The sequence below is a fragment of the Nicotiana tabacum genome, chromosome 2 (genome assembly GCF_000715075.1).
Source record: "Nicotiana tabacum cultivar K326 chromosome 2, ASM71507v2, whole genome shotgun sequence".
Classification (NCBI taxonomy): domain Eukaryota; kingdom Viridiplantae; phylum Streptophyta; class Magnoliopsida; order Solanales; family Solanaceae; genus Nicotiana; species Nicotiana tabacum.
The window spans coordinates 41,159,306-41,181,513 of record NC_134081.1 but is presented as its reverse complement, the minus strand read 5'-3'; the positions used below and the strand labels follow the sequence as shown (position 1 = coordinate 41,181,513).

The 22,208-nt window shown below is 35.3% G+C and overlaps 1 long non-coding RNA gene across 1 annotated transcript; it reads left to right on the top strand.

Annotated features, from left to right (window-relative positions):
- Positions 1–392: 392 nt before the first annotated feature.
- Positions 393–1,921, top strand: LOC107784117 (uncharacterized). Its single transcript, XR_012700021.1, has 2 exons — positions 393–1,094; positions 1,811–1,921. It is a non-coding gene; the product is annotated as an uncharacterized LOC107784117 (long non-coding RNA).
- The last annotated feature ends 20,287 nt before the right edge of the window (positions 1,922–22,208 follow it).

Below are 22,208 nucleotides of genomic sequence, written 5' to 3'. Positions count from 1 at the left end.
TTTAACGTATATATACATACACTCTTACGATGTGAAAATATTAATTTATATTATCAATACCTATTACAGCAAGTATATTAGACCAAATTTTTCAGTTTATGTTAATTTCACTTTTAATCAATGATGGCATTATCCTTTAGGTGGTCTACTAGTACAAAAAAGTTTTCAGAAAGAAGAAGTTAAACTCAGACATTAAATTTTAAAGGAAGATTCAAAATTAAAAAGGATGTTTATGTTTTCTTTAATTGAAAAGAAAATTGTACAGTTGTCTCTTAGTGATTGTTGATATGTATGGCCGGCCTGAGCTGCTACGTATATTATTTAATTTGTCCTTACACTATTGTCGTGTCTCTGCTCTCTCTTCATATACAATACCCACGAATATTCTACGACTAATTAAACACTTGCAATTAAACCCTCTCTTCTCCAAATTTTGTGCTAACAACTCATCGATCGATCCCACACAAACTAAATTTATTATGGGAGATTTGGAAACTTTGGCCAAAGCAAGAAGAGAACTAGAAGATTTGTATCTTGGAGTTCCTGATGCTTCTGTCAACCTTACTTTTGAAGACCTTTCTAAAGTCATGATGTCTGATGTTTCTGAACCTTTGCCTAATTCATCACTTACCAGATTGCCCAGCTTAGACTTTAACAGAGCTTTTAAAAATATTGTTATTGAAAATAATTATCATACTAATAATCATGTTTATCAAGATTACCGTCGCGCGCAAAACCATGGTCACCATGTCATGAAGGAGAATGACATGTTGCATGGACGCCATAGTGACCGTCACCATAATCTTCATCATGGTTATGGCGGCCATGGAGGTTATCATCATCGTGAAATGGATGGACATGGAAATCATCATGGGCATGTCGTCGGAGGTCATTATCCTTACGGCTCACATGGGAGGATGCATGTAGTAGGGAACAGCATGAGTTATGATCATGACATGAGTCAAATGAGTGGGATAAGCACGGTATCCACGGGCGGGCGTCATTACCCGGGACGGCGGCGACCAGGGATTCCTCACTCCAATATTTGTACAATTTGCACCACCTACATCTACCTCTTTCGTCACCGCTGTCTGGTTAGACTTATCTTTATTCATATCCAAGTTTGCACCGTTTACATAATTTTGTCACTTAAGTATAAAATAATACTCCATCCTTTTAACCCATTTGATTGGGCACGAAATTTAAGAAAAAAAGAAGACTTTTAAACTTATGGTATAAAATGAGAAATATATATTTTGTGTGGCTATAAATTATTACATAAAGGTACATTATTTCTAAATAAAGAAAAAAAATTATTCTTTTTTGGCATGAACCATAAAGGAAATAAGTTAACGTAAATTGAAACGGATGGTTATCATATATTAAACTATACTGTTTTTGTAATAGTTCTTATAAACTCAAATCCCACATCATATAAACCTTACGGCTTGTTCGGTTGGTTTGATAAGAGTTTTGATCTCCACATAGAATCCAAATCTTCAAATAACTTCTCTCTAAGCCAGACGTCCCTTAAGTGAAGTATATCTATTTTTCCAAGCATTCACAAACTTGGTTTAGTTATATGTCCCATAAGTTAAAAATCTGGAAAATAATAGGGATTTCTACACAAACAGCTAGTCGGCTGTTTATTTTTCTTAACCAATATACATAGATTATAACTGAGCATAAATGATTATACACATATTATATATAAATTAAAAATATATTATATATCAGTGAGCTATTTTTAATTTAAATGGTTGGGTAGAAGACTATTTAAGTAAACTCTTCAAAACTATATGTATAGCAGGTATGTGGAAGAGCCTACTGCAGGCAATGCGTTCGCATGGGCATGGGAGAGATGCCAGAAGGTAGAAAATGTGTTGAATGCTTGGGAAAAAGATTTAGTCAAAGGTACCTACCTCTCAATTTTCCTTAATTTCCCTTGATTTACTTTTTTGTTTTCTAATGCTCGTCTTTATTACTATGGCAAGCCAAGTTGATTAGTGGTATTAGATAAGAAACACTCATAGAATATCTTGATTTATATATACTTCTATGAAAGATTGACCATTTCCCCACTTCAAAAGCTCCAATGGTCCTTGAGAAAAGTTAAAAGTATTATAATTATCTCTTTTCCGTATGGGTTAGTCATTGAACCAGTATTATAACCCTTTTGAGACGAATTTTACTGGATAACCATATCGTTTAGTTATCGAAAAGGTTAACTGTACATCGATAGGTTATTTGAAAGGGAAAAGGGCCAAATATACCCCGTACTTTAGAAAAATATTTAAATATATCCTTCATTATACAATGAGTCCAAATATACCCCTGTCGTTATATTTTGGGTTCAAATATACCCTTCATTTAAACGGAGTGACACGTGTCATCGTCCTATTGACCTATTCTAAATATCTTCTAATTAATTAAAAAAACTCATACCCATAACCAATTAGAATTGACCAATAGGGCGATGACACGTGTCACTTCGTTTAAATTAGGGGTATATTTGAACCCAAAGTATAGGTGCATGGATATATTTGGACTCATAGTATAATACATGGTATATTTAAATATTTTTCTTAAATACAAAGGTATATTTGGCTCAATCCCTATTTGAAAATGATGATAACAGAGTGTAACAATGTCTAACTCTTACTCGCTTTTTTTCTCTTATCGGATACGTAAAAATAAAATAATTTTTTTTTCAATAAATGATGGCAACGCAATTACATATTTTTAAGTAGCTAACATTGAAAGAAAAACAAAGAAATTGAGAGAAATGTTTATTAAAATGGAACACATGTCACATTACTACCAATGAATGTGGCCGGCAACACACTTAATATTTTACCCTTTTTTTCCTTTTGGCCCTTGCCCTGTTTCAGATAGTCCAAGGACTTTTCAACAACTTTAAACAAATATTGACCTAAATTGATGGAGTAGTAGTTACTAGTAGAATAGTGTTTTGATTAATACTAATTTATATATCTATTTATATTATATTAAAAGTATAAAAACTCTTATCGAAATGTCCTTCGTCTTTTTATCCTTTAAAAATAAATTTCACAATAGATAAAGTTATAATTTAATTATTTTCTACTCCTAATAATTAGGATTGAAATCAACTAAACTTTTACATATTAAATAACTTTCTTATTTGAACTACTATCTGAAAGGTCCTAATATTAGGATGTTATAATCAATTACAATTTACCTTATAGAGCTACATGGTAAAATAGGAGTGGTAATTAAGTAATATATAAAACCTAACCTACAAACTTCATATAACATATACTTTATTGAAGGTGAGGAATCCAAAAGAGTCGAAAGAATCGAATTCAATTTGACATTGATTTTGTTTTTTATACAGGCCGTGTACATTTTTCTTTTCTCTTTTTTATTTTAGAAGATAAGTTGGGCACAAATTTTATGTAAGACTTTTGTGAAAAAATAAGTAATAAATAATAGTGACTAATTTTGAGCATTTATGTAGATAAAAGTATATATCGTCTATCCTTCTTAAACTGAAGGTATAACTAGAATTCCAGTAAAATACCTCTTCTAGGAGGGCCGAAAGAATTGACTAAAAAATAATTACTATAAATTTTGATATTGTTACTTAGAATTCCAGTACAATAACTCTATTATTTCTAGGATGGCTTGAAGAATTTACTTAATTTTTTGAAATAAAGTAATAATATTAATATTTAAAATTTGTAAAGAATCTAAAGTTTCAACACTTTGATCATTCCTTGTGTTGAAATTCAATAGCCACTTTAATAACTCTTCGAGTCAACATCATATACCTTAATTAAATCAGTCAAATTGATGCTCACGAGGAATTATAATATTGTGTGCTTAAGAATTATAATCTAATTCATCCTAAATATTAGTTGTTCAAGTATTTTTAGGAGTTCTCTACGTCAAGATAATTATGGGAGTTTTTACTACACGTGAACTTCCTATTTAGTTTCTTTTGCACGATTCTATCTATTTAAAAACTCTGTTTTGAGTTTTTGTATCCAAAAATATCATTCGAGGTCCAGTGCTAAATTCCCTTTTTAACAAGCTTATAATTTTTACGGATATACATCTACTATAGCAATTCAAATTTTAGTAATCTAAAGCTTTTGGATCACCATTTATATATTTCTTTTCTTTTGTTTTCTTCACATGTATGTTCCAATACTTTTTAAAATCAAAATGAAGTTGTTGGATTCAAACTTTTGCGATACTAACTTATTCTTTTAAAATTTATGGAAATAATTCATATCGTATCACTTATTGCTTAACGAAATGAATTAATTTGTGGCTTGCCCACGAAAAAGAAAAAAAGAGCTTATCTTTTGTTATTCAATTGTCCCTATTTGTATCTTCTAGAATAAACTTGAGAATAGCTTTCTAATTTCTTTCTTTTTAAAAAGCTCTTAAATCTTTATAGTATGTTTCCTTGCTAAATTAAAAACAATATGATAATGTATAAAATTTAAGTGATGAAATTATAAAACTAGAACAAAGTTTAAGTTGAATGCATAGTTTTGACCTTTTTTTTAATTAGCTATATAGGATCAACATTAATTATTTAAGTAGTTTACACTTTTATTTATAACTCAAACACAGTCATTAATATACTTTTATATATTGCTTAAAAATACTCATGGATTTGGGATACACGCGTAACGCTTATGTGATTGCTTTAAAAAAATTACTCATTAAAACGGGGTACACACACAACACACGTATCCTAATACTAGTGTTTTAAAATGTGGCAGGTACATAAAAAGAGCAGGAGAGATGGGGTGTTGCATGGGCTACCCAAGTAGGGTGAAGCAACAAGAGCTTATATGGGCCGAAAAGGGGCCGAGGAGAGTAGTGGCGGGCCAGAGTAGCATGATGATGTCCACATCAAGAAGCCCATCTCCAATTATGGCCCATTCACTGATGGGCTCCCCTTATTCACCTTACTCCTCCTCGCCTCACCACCCTCTTCCATTGTAGCTGTAGGAACACAAGTCATTCCTGTCTGATTCTCTTTGATTTCATAAACAACACTATTTAGTTACTTTGGCATTTCTATTCATTTCTTTCTTTGTTACAAGTTGGAATACAAAATCAATTCAATTTTCTTCTTGTAGTCTGTAGCAGTGTTTTACATATGCCTCAGCGAAGCATAAGTCCCGAGGCACGGGGCGTAAGCCCCATGAGTATTTAATAATTAATATATTATAAAATAATATAATTACAGTATTATTTTTAATTAGGTAAAATTACATAAAATTTGAAGAAAACTATAAATAAGTGATATATATATATATATATATATATATATATATATATATATATATATATATAATACTCTTACATCCCCATAAAAACTACTCAAAATAATCCATTATATGCTACTTACAAGCACAAGTAACTTGCATTTTGAACATTGAACTTGCTGCTATGGAGGAGAATTGAGTTTTTTTTGTATTTGCAAAAAATAAGTTAATTGTCGTTGCTTTTGGGAGATAGGAGCATACTAGCGGACAAGATAAAAAATTAGAAAAGACTATAAATTAGTAATTCTAGCAATAAAAAGGGATAAATTTAATGTTTAAGTTCCTTTTTAAAACTTTTGACTAATTACAAGTTGACTTTTGAGAATTTGAGTATTAGATTAAGGACTTACTCAGCAATTTTGTTTTCATTTGAAAAAAGTCTCTTGGGCTTTCGCCTCACTATAAAAACGTGCATCAACATCCGGCCGTACACCCCGAATTGTTGGACGTGAAACAAAAGGATTAGCTAGTAACTACTCGTTGCTTTCTTTGTTTTTATTCTCTCTCAAAGAAGTGGATAAAACACAGTTCTAATTTCATTGTTTATTTATCTCTTAGTAATTGTTTTTAATTTACATTCTAATAAAATCTTCAGATACGTATTAGTAAGTTAGAACTATTTGATGTCGGGCATATTTTCATATATTTCGATATTAATTTACTCGCACTTTTACCGCTCTTTGGTTATATTTTATTTTATTTTTTATTTTTTTTCTCTTTGATTATTTGATATTAAATATGCCCAACTTAATTTAATTATGGATTTTATATTTATTTTCGATATTAATGAATAATATAAGTACATTCAAAATGAAAATTTGGCAAGAACGAAGTTGTCAAAGCAATTGTATATTTTAAAGTTTGTGACATGCTATTGTAATAAATAAAGGAAGATGTCAAGTTAATTAAGAAGATGTTTATGAAGAAGACAAAAAACATTGTAGAAAAATAAGAGAGAAAGCTTACCTGGCAAACAGTGAAGTCATGTCTCAAGAGCACGCAGACAAAGATACGAGAAGACAAACCAAAGGAACAGTCATTAAACACGAGTTTACATAATATTTTAGCGAGGGAGAGCACACCACGGAGGCCAGAATTCATTGGATGCCATCTTTCTTTTATCAAATTTAATAATTTTTATATTTTCTTCGGATGATATGTTGTTTGGCTACTATTTTTATGTGAAACTAAACTTCGTGTTCTAGGGTTGTGATTGTTATGAATATTGACGTTTATTAACTACGTATTAATTGATTCTAATTATCATCTTTGGTTATTTCTTTAATTCTAGTTTCAATTTGTGAATTATGTGGCTACTAATTTTTCCTACTATCTTAATTTGCTATGCTTGAAAAAGTCATGTTTAGATTAGAGAGGAATTAGAGAGAACTTATTTCTAAACTCGTGGCTCGGGGAAAGATTTCGCGGTTAAGATACGAATATACCTAACGGTCTTACTTAGATGAATGTCGTATTTTCTTCGTTCATGATATATTCAATACCATAGAAATATAGGGTTGATATATTGCGGATAGACAGATAGTAATGTGGGAACATGCTATTTATATAAACGATCCGGTCAACTAGCAACCATAGTTAATTCTGATTAACAGGTATAATTACGAATTCAATAGGATTGATAAACCGACCACAAGCAGGAATCTTCATCTCCTTTGATTAATTTGATTAAAATCCAACCACAATTGCTTCTTATTAATTTAGTTACATATTTAAATTTTGTAATAGCAGTTGTAATAGAAAACCTAGCACTTGATTACCTTGGAGAGTAAATTAATTTTAGTTTGCTTAGTTAATAATTACTCTAAGTCTTTGTGGGTTCGACATCTGACTTTTGAGTCACTTTATTACTTGACGACTACGTATACTTGCGTGTACTTGGGGAACCAATAAATTTTTTGAGCCGTTGCCAGGGACTTAGTTATTGATTGTTTATCTAAGTTAAGCTTTGATTATTTTTTTCTGTTCAAGTTTTTATTTTTTTTAGTTAGTATTAAATTTTTTTACATGGCAACTTTGAACGAAAAGTGGTGGAATGGTAAGTATTCTTATTTTTGTGATCCTTGTCCATATTTTAGAGGATCTCACTTATGGCAATAGTGTGAAAATATTCCCTGGAGCGAATTGTGTGCACCATCTCAATCATGTAATATTTGTGGTGGCTATTGGATTAATTGTCCTAAGTGTTGTTATTCTACCCTCAATCCCTTGTTATGATATTCTAATAATGCTTGTGAGTTTGATAGGAGTAACGAATTGGATGATGTGGAATATGATGTTCGCATTTTTTATATGCACATGAAATTATTAGAGGAATATGGAGGTCTCCGTGAGAAAATTACAAATGAGATGCAACACTTTATAGATGGAAGAGCTGAACTGAGACAAGAGATCGACCAATTTAGCAGTTCTATTCACGACTTGGAGGCGCAATTGCGTACAAAGGTAGTTGCGTCTAACGCCCAACAAAATAGTTCTGAGTTGTGTGAAACTGAAAAGGAGCTTATACGCCAAATTGAAGAGCTAATAGTGGAGAGTTAATCATTCGACCATATTTGTAACGACCCGACCGGTCATTTTACTTTCTATATCCCCGTTTTCCTACTTAAGACTTCTCGTATGTTCTTTTACTATTTTATGACTTGCGGGGATGGTTGGTTCGGGTTTAGAAGGGTTCAGATTGAAATCGGAATACTTAGTTCCTTAATAGTGGCCTAAGATGGCCAAGTTTGACTTGAGTCAACATTTTAAGTAAGACTCAGAATCGGAATTTGATGGTTCCAATATGTTCGTATGATGAGTTTGGACTTGGGCATATCTTCGGATCAAGTTTCACGTGATCCAGGAGCATTTCAGTGCTTAATGTTAAAAGTTGGCGCATTGAAGGTTTTCAAGTTCTTTAAATTTAGCTTAAAGTAGACTTTGGTATAACCGAGGTCCGTTTGGCATTCCAAACCTGGGAATAGATCCGTATGGTGATTTATGACTTGTACACAAAATTTTGCATCATTCCAAGTTGTCTAATAATTCGACGCGTTCAGAGCTAGTTGAAGAAGTTGGAAGTTCATAAGTTGATCAATTTGGTTTTGGGGTACGATACTTAGATTTGATATTGCTTTACGTGTTCCGAGGGTTCTATAAGGTCCGTATTATATTTATGGACTTGTTGGTACAGTTGGACGGGGTCCCGGGTGGCTCGGGTGAGTTTCAGACCATCCGGAGTTAAGTTCAAATTCATGACGTGTTACATCCTGTGCGTTCCAAGGTGACGTATAATGAATAATACTTGTTAATTATGATTTAAATGAAACTAAAGTCATAATATGGATATATATGATATTTGGATATAAAATATAAAGTTCGGGAAAAAATCGGATTTATGTTGCGAAAAAACCGACTAAGGATTTGCCTTGTAATGAAGGTTTTTGAGCAATATATTTTGTATGTTATATGAGGTCTTCATGGGAAATATTATACACCAAATTGAAGGTCTTGAAATTTAGTTTCCAACACTCTTAACCGTTCGTTCATACGACATCCGGATAAAAAGATATAAGCGTCTGAAGAAGGACCAATGCTAGGGTGCCAAGCTAGCACATCTTTGACTTTTCAATAGTGGATATATAATTATATATATGCTTTATGTCATCCTTTTCTTCATTTTTCAAGAGACCACGGCCAAATAAGACCTATAAACTTACCCATAAGCTTTCTACAAGGGTTTAAAAAAAGATTAACATCTCGGGTACGAAATCAAGAAGCGATAACATTAGAACGATCCCTACGACGTAAGTATCATTATACCACCTCTCTTTTTCTTTGTATTTTGAGTTTTGGAAGTCACTTCATAATTAAGAAAATGCCCACTTAATGTGTTTAAGCTTTTAAATCTCAAGGAAGGTTGATAAATTCGTTTTCTAATAGTTAGGACTCACGGGACGGTGATCGGAAGCTGTGAGTTTAATTTATTCCACTTGTAGTGGACTATTTTGTAGTCCACTCATGTTGGCCTCTTGTGCTGCTGATTTATGGAGTTCGTAAGGATGAAGGACGTGGAGAAATGCCACATGTGGTAAGATAGTGGGTTGGTCGCTCGTCGTTGTAATTTAAGGCTAATTGATAACTTGTTCATTAGGTATGTTATGGTATATTTGGGATTTTTATTGTATTAATGGTCCCGAATTGTAGTTAGGTTATTTTTGAGTTGCTGATTGTATTGTGTTATTTTCTCGCCTATAGTAGGATTGAGAAAGCAGTAAAATCAGGGGAAATGCTGCCCATTTTGTTACAGATTAAGTTACTTTCGTTATATAAATGAGAGAGTCATTTGTAGCTTGACAATAGCTTCACTGTCGTTGTTGTAGATTAAGGTGCAGTGAGCTGAGTTTAGCATTGTTATTCGACAGATTTCTATAACGTATGTTAAGGCTATCTCTTCTTTCCTTTTGGCATGATCCATATGATACAACGAAACGAGCAAATACACAACTTTCACAAATGACCATATTCTTAGAAGTACTAGGGTTGCCTATTTCTTGATTCCCCATATGTTCTATTATTATATCGTCTGTTCATGGGTCTCAGAAAATACATAAGTTGATAAAGTTTATTTCGTGATATTAACCGAAGACATATTGACCTTATGACACCCTGAGAGATCTTATTGACTTACTTTTTATGCATTGCATTCATTTATACATGTATATTGACCCATGACAATATGGCGTTATATACGCGTAGATTATATGTATATGGGATATGGTAAAGGTTACGACATTATATACGCACCACCACCTGATCAGTTAGTATACGTTGATGATTTCGCCTACAGAGGCCGAGATGATATGATGGGATGCCCTCAGAGGCTTGATGATGTTATGTACACATATACCTATGCCTGATATGACATTTATACACATATGCATGACATTAAATGTTTCATTATTCACAGAGCTATTCAGACTTACAGGTTGAGTCCTTTACTGTATGTTTCTTTCATGTCTTTTATATACTGATTTTTATGTCTTACATACTCGGTACATTATTCGTACTGACGCCCCTATTGCCCGGGGACCTGCATTTCATGCCCGCAGGTGCAGGTAGATAGACTAACAGTCCCCCTTTCTTAGGATCTTTGCTCAGCGAGAGTTGGTGTGCTCCATTTGACCCGGAGCTGCTATTGGGTTTTGGTATGATATTTTTGTATACATATATGGGTATGATGGGGCCCAGTCCCATCCTTTTTACAGTTGTACACTCTATTAGAATGTTTTAGACAGTCAGTCATGTATAGTTGGATAATATGTGGTCTTGTCGGCTTCTATTTTGATATATAGTTGTCCATAGCAGCCTTGTCGGCTCGCCCTTGTGTGTGTGTGTATATATATATATATATATATATATATATATATATATATATATATATATATATATATATATATATATATATATTCTCTTTATTCATGAATGAGTTTGGGTAGAAGGAAATCTAATAGGCTTACTCTAAACTTCAAAAATAAAAATAAAAAGCTACATGAGAGTAATATAATAATGTAAAAATCATAGAGAATCCTCCACCACCACACTTAAATCATGTAATGTCCTCAATGCACAAATAAAGTCAAAAATAGTGAGGGTGGATGAAGAAACTCTCTAAAAGTCCATAGGCCAAAGCAATAGCAACTCACGAGATACTTGTACGACCCGACCAGTCATTTTATGTATTGTAATCCCGTCCCCTATTTATTATCTCTTCTATATTTATTTGTGTTTATGTGACTTGCTGAAGTGGTTGGTTTGATTTTGGGGATGTTTCGGAGTCAGTTGGGACACTTAGTCCCAATATTGAAGGCTTAAGTTGAAAAAGTTGATCGGAGTTTGACTTTTATATAGACAACTCTGAAATTGAGTTTTTATGGTTCCAATAGTTTTATATGGTAATTTTGGACTTAGGCATATGTCCAAATATTGATTTGGAGGTCCGTAGGTTGGTTTGAGGCTTTTTGGCGAAACATGAAGGCTTGAAAGGTTGAGACGTTTGACCGAGAGTTGACTTTGTTGATATCAGGTTCGGATTTTGGTTTCGGAAGTTAAAATAGATCTTTTGTGTCATTTGGGACTAGTGTGCAAAACTTGAGGTCATTCAGAGTTGATTTTATATGGTTCAGCATTGGTTTTAGAAGTTGGAAGTTCATTAGTTCATTAGGCTTCAATTGATGTGTAATTCGTGAATTTGGTATTATTTGATGTGATTTGAGAATTCGAGTGAGTTAGTATTGTATTTTAGGACCTTTTGGTATATTTGAATGGGGTCCTGGGTGCCTCGGGTGTGATTCAGATGGTTGGATGAACATGTTTGCACTTAGAGTGATGGATAATGGCTTCAATTCTGGTACAATCGCACCTGCGAGGGATTTGCCGTAGGTGCGATGCCACAGAAGCTACCTTTAGAGCGCATGTGTGGACAAGACTGGGTTTGGCTGGGGCTGGAGAAATACATAGGTGCGAAGGATATACTACATCTGCGAGTCCTCAGAGCCGTACATGTGGTCGTAGAAGCGGGCTAGGCTGGATTTGTGGAGAAGCGCAGATGTAAGGAATTTCTGCATTTGCGAGCCCATAGATGCAGAAGAGTGAGCGCAGAAGGGGATCTTGATCGAAGGTTGGATTTCCGCAGATGCAGAGAGTGGACCGCAGATGCACTTGGTCAGGAGTTTAAGTAAATTCTGCAGAAGCGGTGTCGCAGGTGCGACCATATTGATTGAAGGTGCGAAATCGCTGGGCAATGTATTAAAATGAGGGTTTGAGTCATTTCTCTCATTTTAGACCTGTAGAGCTCGGCTAAGGGCGATGTTTAGAGGGATTTGGCTACAATTGAAGAGGTAAGTGAAGTTTAATCACTTTTAATGATAGATATTGATTATTACACCTATTTTATATGATTTTGAAGTGAAATTTGGAGATTTTAGACTATGTTATTAGAGAGTGAAATTTGGTGATTTGGGGGTCGATTTGTGGATAGAATTGATTGAAATAAGTATTGTTAGACTCGAAACTGAATAGGTGTTCGGAATTTATAAATTTTGTCGAGTTCTGAGGTGTGAGCCCAGGGTTGACCTTTTGGGTTGACTTTGTATATTTGATTCAAGAACTTAGCTTTATCTTATGGAATGGTTTCCTATAGCTATTATTGATGTTATTAAGTTTCTTTGGCTAGATTCGAGTCGGTCGGGAGCCGATTCGCGAGGGAAGTGTTTTTTGGAATATTGATTTGCGCGCTTTGATGTAAGTAGTATATCTAAACTTAGATTTGAGGGCATTTAACCCTGGAAACTAAGTTATATGAAAGGTATTGGGGTGACGTACGCACTAGGTGACAAATGTGTGTACGTACATCGGTGTGTTCTTGATTTGAAGTGGCTTTCAGACTATTACCGGAATTATTTTGCTTTCATACTTTATTATACCCGCATTTTCCCTACTTGCTCAATTATTTGAACTGTGATTCATGTTAGACATCATGTCTAGGCTATGTGATATTTGTTTGAGACTTGATAGAGCTATTCTTGTTGTTTTGGAGCTATTTGCCTTGTTGTACACATGTTCTCAGTCATGATGCTATATCCGTGTATGATATCTTTGTCTCAGTACTTCTTATTTGATTCCTCACACGTGTGCACCATGTCTCAGTATTGGGATAAATAATTATGATTAGCGCTTGGGCAGAATCCTCCCCTCCAGAGTCTGACATGCCAACAGTGGGCGCAGACATAATGTTTTATATACATGCTTGATGATAGGCAGTTATGTCAGGCACCCGTACAGTGCTACGTGTGAATATTATGATGGATCCAATGTGATATTGTTGATTTGACATGTAGGCATAGAGATGTACCTTCCTCATGCTAGCTGTAAATGAAATGATTTATCTGTGTTGGACTTTAACTATTATACTTGAAAGAATTCCCAAATTTCTAAAACATTAACAAGCTTAACATAATATCCTTGAGCTACATGTTTCTATTTTTTCCCTTTATATGAGTTGTTACTATTATTTAACATTGGCATTTGACTACTGTTTCTGAGCTCGTTACTGCTTTCAGCCCAAGGTTAGTGTTGTTATATATTGAGTGCATTGGGTCGGTTCTACTCATACTATACTCTGCACTTAATTGTGTAGATCCAGGTATCGGGACAAGTACCCGTAGTGAAGTTGCCTGTTGAAATAAGTATCGAGAGACGAGGTAGAACTGTATTCTCGTCCGAAGTCTTGGAATCTCTTTTCTTATGTACTGTTGTCTTTATTTCAAACAGTATTGTAGTTGGTTATTTCAGACTTGTATTTCTGTATTAGAGCTCATGACTCTGCATTTACTAGTTTTTGGGGGATTTATCATGTATTGGCGGAATTATGCTATATTAAGGTTTCACACATGTTATTTCTGTCTTCTTTTTATTGTTATGGTTCATTATTGTTATGTCTTGTTTTCCTAGTAAGTTCTTTAGGTGCCATCACGACGGGTTAGGATTTTTGGGTCGTGACAATACTCAAACTTCTCCCATATATGGTCTTGTGGGGGCACGACGTGAACTTCTTTTTGCCTCCTCCTTGAACTTATGAATTGAACCCCTAATTTGGCTTCAAGATTTTTTCTATGCTCCTCGGGAGGTGGGACAAATCTAATTGGGCCAGGTAACCAATTTCATATTCTACACTTCTTGGCCTTCGGATGAGGTATGTAATTCTGTCTCTCTGGCACAACAAATTCAAGAATGTGAGCATCTTGTTCCTCGTCCATAGGCTCCTCTAAAGGCTCAAATGACTCGATTTTCATGTCATCATCCAAATACAATGTTGAAAAATGTATGGAATGAGGACGAATGCACCCCAACTCTAGAATTGTATTACTATTTACACCCTCATATGTATATACACTAGAGTCTTCAAGTGAAATATTATCTACTTCCTCAGATGGCTCTAGTGTAATTTTCTCAAAATTGACATCATCAACAAAAATATGGTTGAATGATTGGCTCTCCACTTTTAGCTCCTCAATGTGGCGTATAAGATCCATTTTAGCTTTACACAACTCAGGACTATTTTGTTAGGCGTTAGACGCAACTACATTTGTACGCAATTGAGCCTCCAAGTCGTGAATATAACTGCCAAACTGATCGATCTCTTGTCTCAATTAAGCTCTTTCTTCTATAAAGTGTTGCATCTCCTTTATAATTTTCGCACGGAGACCTCCATATTCCTCTAATAATTTCTTGTGCATATAAAAAATGCGAACATCATATTTCACATCATCCAATTCATTACTCCTATCAAACTCACAAGCATTATTAGAATCAGCATAGTAAAGGATTGGGGGTAGGATAACAACACTTACGATAATTACTCCAATAGCCACCACAAATATTACAGGATTGAGATGATGCACATAATTCGCTCCTAAGAATATTTTCACATTGTTGCCACAAGTGAGATCCTCTACCATATGGAAAAAGATCACAAAACAAGAATACTTACCATTCCACCACTTTTCGTTCAATGTTGCCATGCAAAAAATGTAATACTAACTAAAAAAAAAATTAAAAACTTGAACAGAAAAAACAATTAAGGGCCTGTTTGGACATAAAATTTGATGGAAGTTTTTTCCAAAAAAATTTTACTTTTTTTCGAAATCACCGTTTGTTCATAAAATTTTCAATTTTTACTTGAAGATGCATTTTGGAAATTTTTGAAAATTTTAAAAACTCCAAAAAGCCGTTTTTCAAAATTTTCACTCAAATCACTCACAAAACTTCAAAAATAACCCAAACTGAAATTTATGTCTAAACACAACTCTAAATTTCAAATACCATTTTCATTTGAAAAAATATTTTACCATTTTTTCAAATTTTACAATTCTTATGTCCAAACGCCTACTAAATCTTAACCTAGATAAACGATCAATAACTAAGTCCCCAACAACGGCGTCAAAAACTTGTTGGTTCCCCAAGTACGCAAGTATACGTAGTCGTCAAGTAATAAAGTAACTTGAAAGTCGGATGTCGAACCCACAGAGACTTAGAAAAATAATTAACTAAGCAAACTAAATTAAATTTACTGTCCAAGGTAATCAAAAGTGTTAGGTTTTCTATTACAACTACTATTACAAAATATAAACACATAACTAAATTAATAAGAAGCAATTGTGGTTGGATTTTAATCAAAGGAGTTGAAGATTCCTATTTGTGGTCGGTTTATCAATCCTATTGAATTCGTGATTATACATGTTAATCCGAATTATCTATGGTTGCTAGTTGACCAGATCGTTTATATAAATAGCATGTTCCCACATTACTATCCGTCTATCCATAATATATCAACCCAATAATCATATGGCAATGAATCTATCATGAACGAAGAAAATACGGCATTCAACTAAGCAAGACAGGTAGGTGTATTCCTATCCTAACCGCGAAATCCTTCCTTGAGCTACGGATTTAGAAACAAGCTCTCACTAATTTCTCTCTAATTTAAACATGGTTTTTTCAAGCATAGCAAAGATAGTAGGATAAATTGGTGGCCACACAATTCATAAATTGAAACTAGACTTAGAAAAATAACTAAAGATGGTAATTAGAATCAATAAAGATGTATTTAATAAATATCAATATTCATGACAGTTACAACCTTAGAACGTGAAATTTAGCTCCCCATAGACATGGTAGTCAAACACCAAATCATTTGAAGAAATATAAAAATGACTAAGTTTGATGGAAGAAAGAAGGAATCTGATGAATTCTGGCCTCCACTGTGGCTCTGTGCTCTCCCTTGGTCAAAAGTTGTATAAAAATCATGTTTAATGACTATTTATAGGTGTAAAAAAGGTCTAGATTAAATAATTAAGTCCAAGACCAACTTAATCAGTTAACTGTCCAAGGTAATCAAAAGTGTTAGTTTTTTGCGAAATTTAAACACGTAACTAAATTAATAAGAAATAATTGTGGTTGGATTTTAATCAAAGGAGATAAAGATTCCAGGGTTGTGGTCGGTTTATCAATCCTATTGAGTTCGTAATTACACTTGTTAATCCGAATTATCTATGGTTGCTAGTTGACCGGATCGTTTATATAAATAACGTATTCCCACATTACTATCCGTCTATGCACAATATATTAACCCTATATTCATATGGTATTGAATCTATCATGAATGAAAAAAATACGACATTCAATTAAGCAAGACCTTTAGGTATATTCCCATCCTAACCGCGAAATCCTTCCTCGAGTCACGGGTTTAGAAACAAGCTCTCTCTAATTCCTCTCTAATATAAACATGACTTTTTCAAGCATAGCAAATTAAGATAGTAGGAAAAATTGGTGGCCACACAATTAACAAATTGAAACTAGAATTAGAGAAATAACCAAAGACGAAAATTAAAATCAATAAAGACGTAGTTAATAAACGTCAATATTCATGACAACTACAATCCTAGAACGCGAAATTTAGCTCCATATAGACATGGTAGCCAAACAACATATCATACGAAAAAATATAAAAATTACTAAGTTTGATGGAAGAAAGTTTGATGGGGGCTCTGTGCTCTCCCTTGGTCAAAAGTTTTGTAAAATCGTGTTTAATGACTGTTTATAGGTATAGGAAAAATCCCTAGATGTTATAACCAAGTCCAAAACCAAAAAGAAAGATAAAATAACTTCGGACCCGGACCCGGACCCGCGCCTCGCGCATAAAATTTGCTGCGCCAACAGTGTGTAACGCGAGGCAGAACCCCGCGTTGGATGAAGAGTCGCGAGGCTTGTGGCAGAGGAGTTTGGTCCGCGTTGCAACTGCTTGTCTTCATGCTCTTGAGACATGACTTCACTGTTTGCCAAGTAAGCTTTCTCTCTTATTTTTCTACAATGTCTTTGTCTTCTTCATAAACATCTTCTTAATTAACTTGACATCTTCCTTTATTTATTACAATAGAGTCATAACTTTAAAATATACAATTGCTTTGACAACTTCATTCTTCGGTTTTCTCGCTCGTTAATTTTGCCAAATTTTCATTTCCAGTGTACCTATGTTATTCATTAATACCCAAATATGTATAAAACCTCATAATCAAGTTAACTTCTGCATATTCAATAATAAATATAATCAAAGAACTGCAAAAAATGCGAGTAAATTAATATTGAAATATATGAAAATGCGCCCAACATCACCATCTCACACTTAAACCTTTGTTCGTCCTCGAACAAATCACACAATTATAATAGACGAAACATAATTAAGCTCCTACCAATCAAAGTACATTATACCTATAACCATGGTTGATAGCAACAATTAAACTCTAGCATATGCATTCAATACACTATTCCCTTTTGTAACGACCCGACCGGTCGTTTTAAGCATTTGCACTTCGCTCAGTAGTTTACGGGCGTGCGTAGCTCCGTATGATATATTTTGATTTGTGTGAATCGTCGGTTTTGGTTTTCAGGTTATTCGGGACTGATTTGGAAGAATGATTCTCAACTAGGGAGCTTAAAATTTGAAAGAGTTGACCAAGTTTGACTTTATAGCATTTGACCTCGGATTAGAATTTTGATGGTTTCGTTAGCTCCGTTGGGTGATTTTAGACTTAAGAGCGTGTCCGGATTGTGATTTGGAGGTCCGTGGTTGAATTAGGTTCGAAATGGCGAAAGTTGAAATTTTGAAAAGTTTGACCGGGAGTAGACTTTTTGATATCGGGGTCGGATTCCGATTTCGGAAGTTGGAGCAGGTCTGTAATATCAAATGTAACTTGTGTGCAAAATTTGAGGTTAATCGGACGGGATTTGATAGGTTTCAATATCAGTTGTGGAAGTTTGAAGTTTTAAATTTCATTGATTTCGAGCTGAGATGTGATTCGTCATTTTGATGTTGTTATATGTGTTTTGAGGCCTCGAGTAGGTCCGTATTATGTTATGGAACTGGTTGGCATGTTCGGACGGAGTCCTGAGGGACTCGGGTGAGTTTCGGACGAGATTCAGATCATTTTATTGCATTTTTGGATTTTTGCTAAGCTGCTGGTTCTGGTGTGATCGCACTTGCGAATGGTTTGGACAGGTGCGATGGCCACAGAAGAGACAAAGGCGTTGCAGATGCGAGATGAGAGCTGGATGAGGAGGCCCACAGAAGCGGAGAAAAGGGCGCAGGTGCGGATGCGCAGGTGTGTCGAGTGAAAGCGTAGGTGCGAGTGTCCTCGCAGATGTGGAGTTTGATACCGCAGGTGCGGGGGTTGCTGGGCAAGGCCATTTTTAGCAGATGTGATGTTTTTCCGCAAAAGCGGTGGTCGCAGGTGCGATGAATTGTCAACAAATGCGGAATCGCTAGGCAGAAGCTATATTATCGAGGGTTTTGGCTCTTTCTTCAATTTAGGAGCTATGGAGCTCGGATTGAGACAATATTTGGAGCAATTATCATCACAAGGATTGTGGTAAGTGTTGTCTACTCGGTTTTGGTTATATTTCATGAATCTACCTTCGTTTTTGGTAATTAGATTGTGAATTTTAAAGAGAAAATTAGGAGTTTTGGCCTAAAGTTTCATAATATAAATTTTTGAGTTTTGAACATCGAATTGGAGTCGGATTTGAGTGAAACTAGTATGGTTGGACTCATAATTGAATGGGTTGTCGGACTTTATGAGATTTGTTGGGTTCCGAGGCACGGGCCCGAGTGTGATTTTTTGCCAGTTTTGGGTTTTGATTAAGGATTCGATCTTTATCATTTGGAATTGTTTTCTTGGGCTTTATTTGATGTATTTGAGTTACTTTTGGCTAGTTTTGAGCCATTCAGAGGTCGCTACGCGCGAGATGGCATTCTTGGAGCATCGCTTCCCTTGCTCGGCATTGGTATTGGCTTGTTCGAGGTAAGTAACTCTTCTAAACATAGTGTTGAGGGTATGAAACCCCGAAATACGTGTTATGTGATTGGTATTGAGGTGACGCACATGCTAGGTGACGAGCGTGTGGACGTGCACCAAGTGAATTGGGACTCTATTGTTTTCGTGGCACTGTATAGTAGTCCTATTTTGTTAATATCCATGTTTTCACCATGCGATAAAGTAAATGAACTGTCAATCATGCTAGATATCATGTTTAGGCTTTATGTCGATACTATTGGGACCCATAGCGGTCGTTTCTTGCTGTCATTTCACTGATTTCATTGATATTTCATACTCAGTCATATTCATGCATTCATATCATATATCAGTCTCAGTTGTTATTTATTGATACATCATATCAGTGTTGTCGGGCTAGTTTCATGATATTGTGAGCTCGTGAGTGAGACTGGAGAGATTGATGACTGAGTGATGCCGGGGCCTGTTTGTGAGGATATTGATACTATAGCACATGAGTTGTCCGTGCCGATCTAGATATTGATATTATAGCACGTAAGTTGTCCATGCAGCACGTGATTTATCCGTGAGGATTATAGCGCTTGAGCTGTAGGAGCCCCTCTTGAGTCTGCACACCCCCAGTGAGCACAGTCGACTATTGGATCGGGCTGTACGCCGTAACGAGTATTGTACAACGATGAGTGATTGAGTGTGCTAAGCATTGAGCATAGTGAGAGAGGATGCGAGACAATGAGATTGAGTCCTATGAGAGTGTGAGTATACGAGCTCATCATCGAGATGCATTGCATTTGATATGCGTACTTGAGATACATGCATAAAGATGTATTTTCTTCTGCTACCCAGTTTTGGAACATTTATGATTTTACCTGTATCTTGACATGTAGGTATAGAGACGTACTTTCCTCATGCTATCTGAAAATGAAACATCTTACTTATTGTTGAAAGGATTCTTTTTGGGAAAAATCACAGTTTTCAAACTTACTCGTATTGTGGCATATTCGGTAAAAGATTTGAGTTTTCATTAAGATGCCTCTTTTATTACCTGTACTATGCTGCTATAAACTGTTGTGGAATATTGGTATTGTACCCGACCTTGTGTTAGCTCGTCACTACTTTCAACCTAAGGTTAGGTTTGTTACTTACTGAGTACATGGGGTCAGTTGTACTCATACTATACTTCTGCACCTTGTGTGCAGATGTTGGCTGCTGATGTTGCTGTGATAGATGGGAGCTGGATTGAAGATGTACCTGCGTCCCGGTTGTAGCTGCCTCTTGTTCATGGTATCCTAGATCTATAAAACTCTGTCTATGTACTTTTTAAATAGACGATGTATTTATTTCATTTTCGCTTTGTGAATTCTATTTTTAGAAGCTCATAATTTGTACTACCAGTCGTTAGGAAATGTATAAAATTCAGTAAATTACTATCGTTTATTTGTCTTGTTAATATCATTGGAATCGGATAGTTACTAGTTAGCTTACCTAGCGGGTTGGGTTTGGTGCCATAACGACTAGTGGATTTGGGGTCGTGACAAGTTAGTATCAGAGCTCTAGGTTCATAGGTTCTACAAGTCATGAGCAAGTGCCTAGTAGAGTCTTGTGGATCGGTATGATAACGTCCATACCTATATTCGAGAGGCTACAGGACATTTAGGATATACTTCCCATCTTTCTTTCCTTATATGCGCATGTAAGTGCTGGGTATCGGCTGTGCGCCAGCGGCTTGTGTTTCTATGGTTGAGGTGCGAGATGTGATTTTGGCATGCTGATGATGGGCCAGTCTGGAGGACTTGAGGCCGGGTTTTGACGGTAGCTTGAGCACGGAGATTTCGATTGTGTGAGCACGTGCTTTTGGGACTTATAGGTTCGTTGGTGTCCCTATTAGTGTAATTTGTGATTGGATGACTATGTGGTGAGTATGATGAGACTGCGAGATGTGTTTATATTGTTTGAATGTGACGAGAAGAGTTTACTTGAGATGTAGCAAGGACTATGGGGTGTCTGATTTCTGTCTTGATTAAGCGTATGGTCTCGAGTCATGGGTGTGTTGAGGGATCTCCCATGTTGTTTAGTTGTGAAGTGAAGTAGATTCTCATGTCTTGTTGATGAGTTCAGAATCAAGAAGATTAAGTGATTGCGTAGTAGTCGTGACTGTGGAAGGGTGTATAGAGATGTCATTTTGAGGCAAGGCAGATGGGTTATCCCTTGCGAGGTGTTCTGAGGTTGTGTGACCCCTAAGATGTTTTGTAGAGAGTTCTCTTTTACTAGTGAATGATATATGTTGCAATCTGAGTTTGGATCACTTGTGGAAGTTGGCTTAACCATCACAAGGGTGAATGCGAGACTTGCAGATAATGTGAAGTATTAGATGGTTTGCGTTACAGGAGCTCAGGAAGGATTTGGTTGAATCTCACTGCGGTATTATGGCAGTAATAGACTATGGGCATTATGAGTTGTGTGTCTTGATCTATGACTTTGAGCCAAGTGGGGGAGTCAGCTATCGATACGTTGATTGCAAGATTATGTGTTGTATTGGTTTCGGTTTGAGGTATACAAGTGAATCAGCTATGACTGCAGGGGTTGAGATTGAGGATGACTCAAGTAAGGAAATTTCTGGATACGGGTTGTATTACACTCTATGGGTATATGGGAATTATGGAATAATTGAGTGGTTATTCACGAAGGATATAGTGTACATGGAATAGGAAATTGCTCGGTTGCTTAGGAGTGTGGGTTACTCCCTTGGTTTATGGTGTGCTAATGGGGCATAGGTCATTTGTTCGGTTTAATTGAGATTTGAGTAGAGTGGATGAATCTCGAGAATGGTTCTGATGGATTCAAGATTTATACGTAGCGATTTGGAATTTTCAAGATTTGTATATGGCTAGAAACTGAGAGTTACATTGGATGGTGTCGAGACTTGTGGCATTTTTATACCGTTGTGGATTATGTATTTCAGCATCAAGAAGGT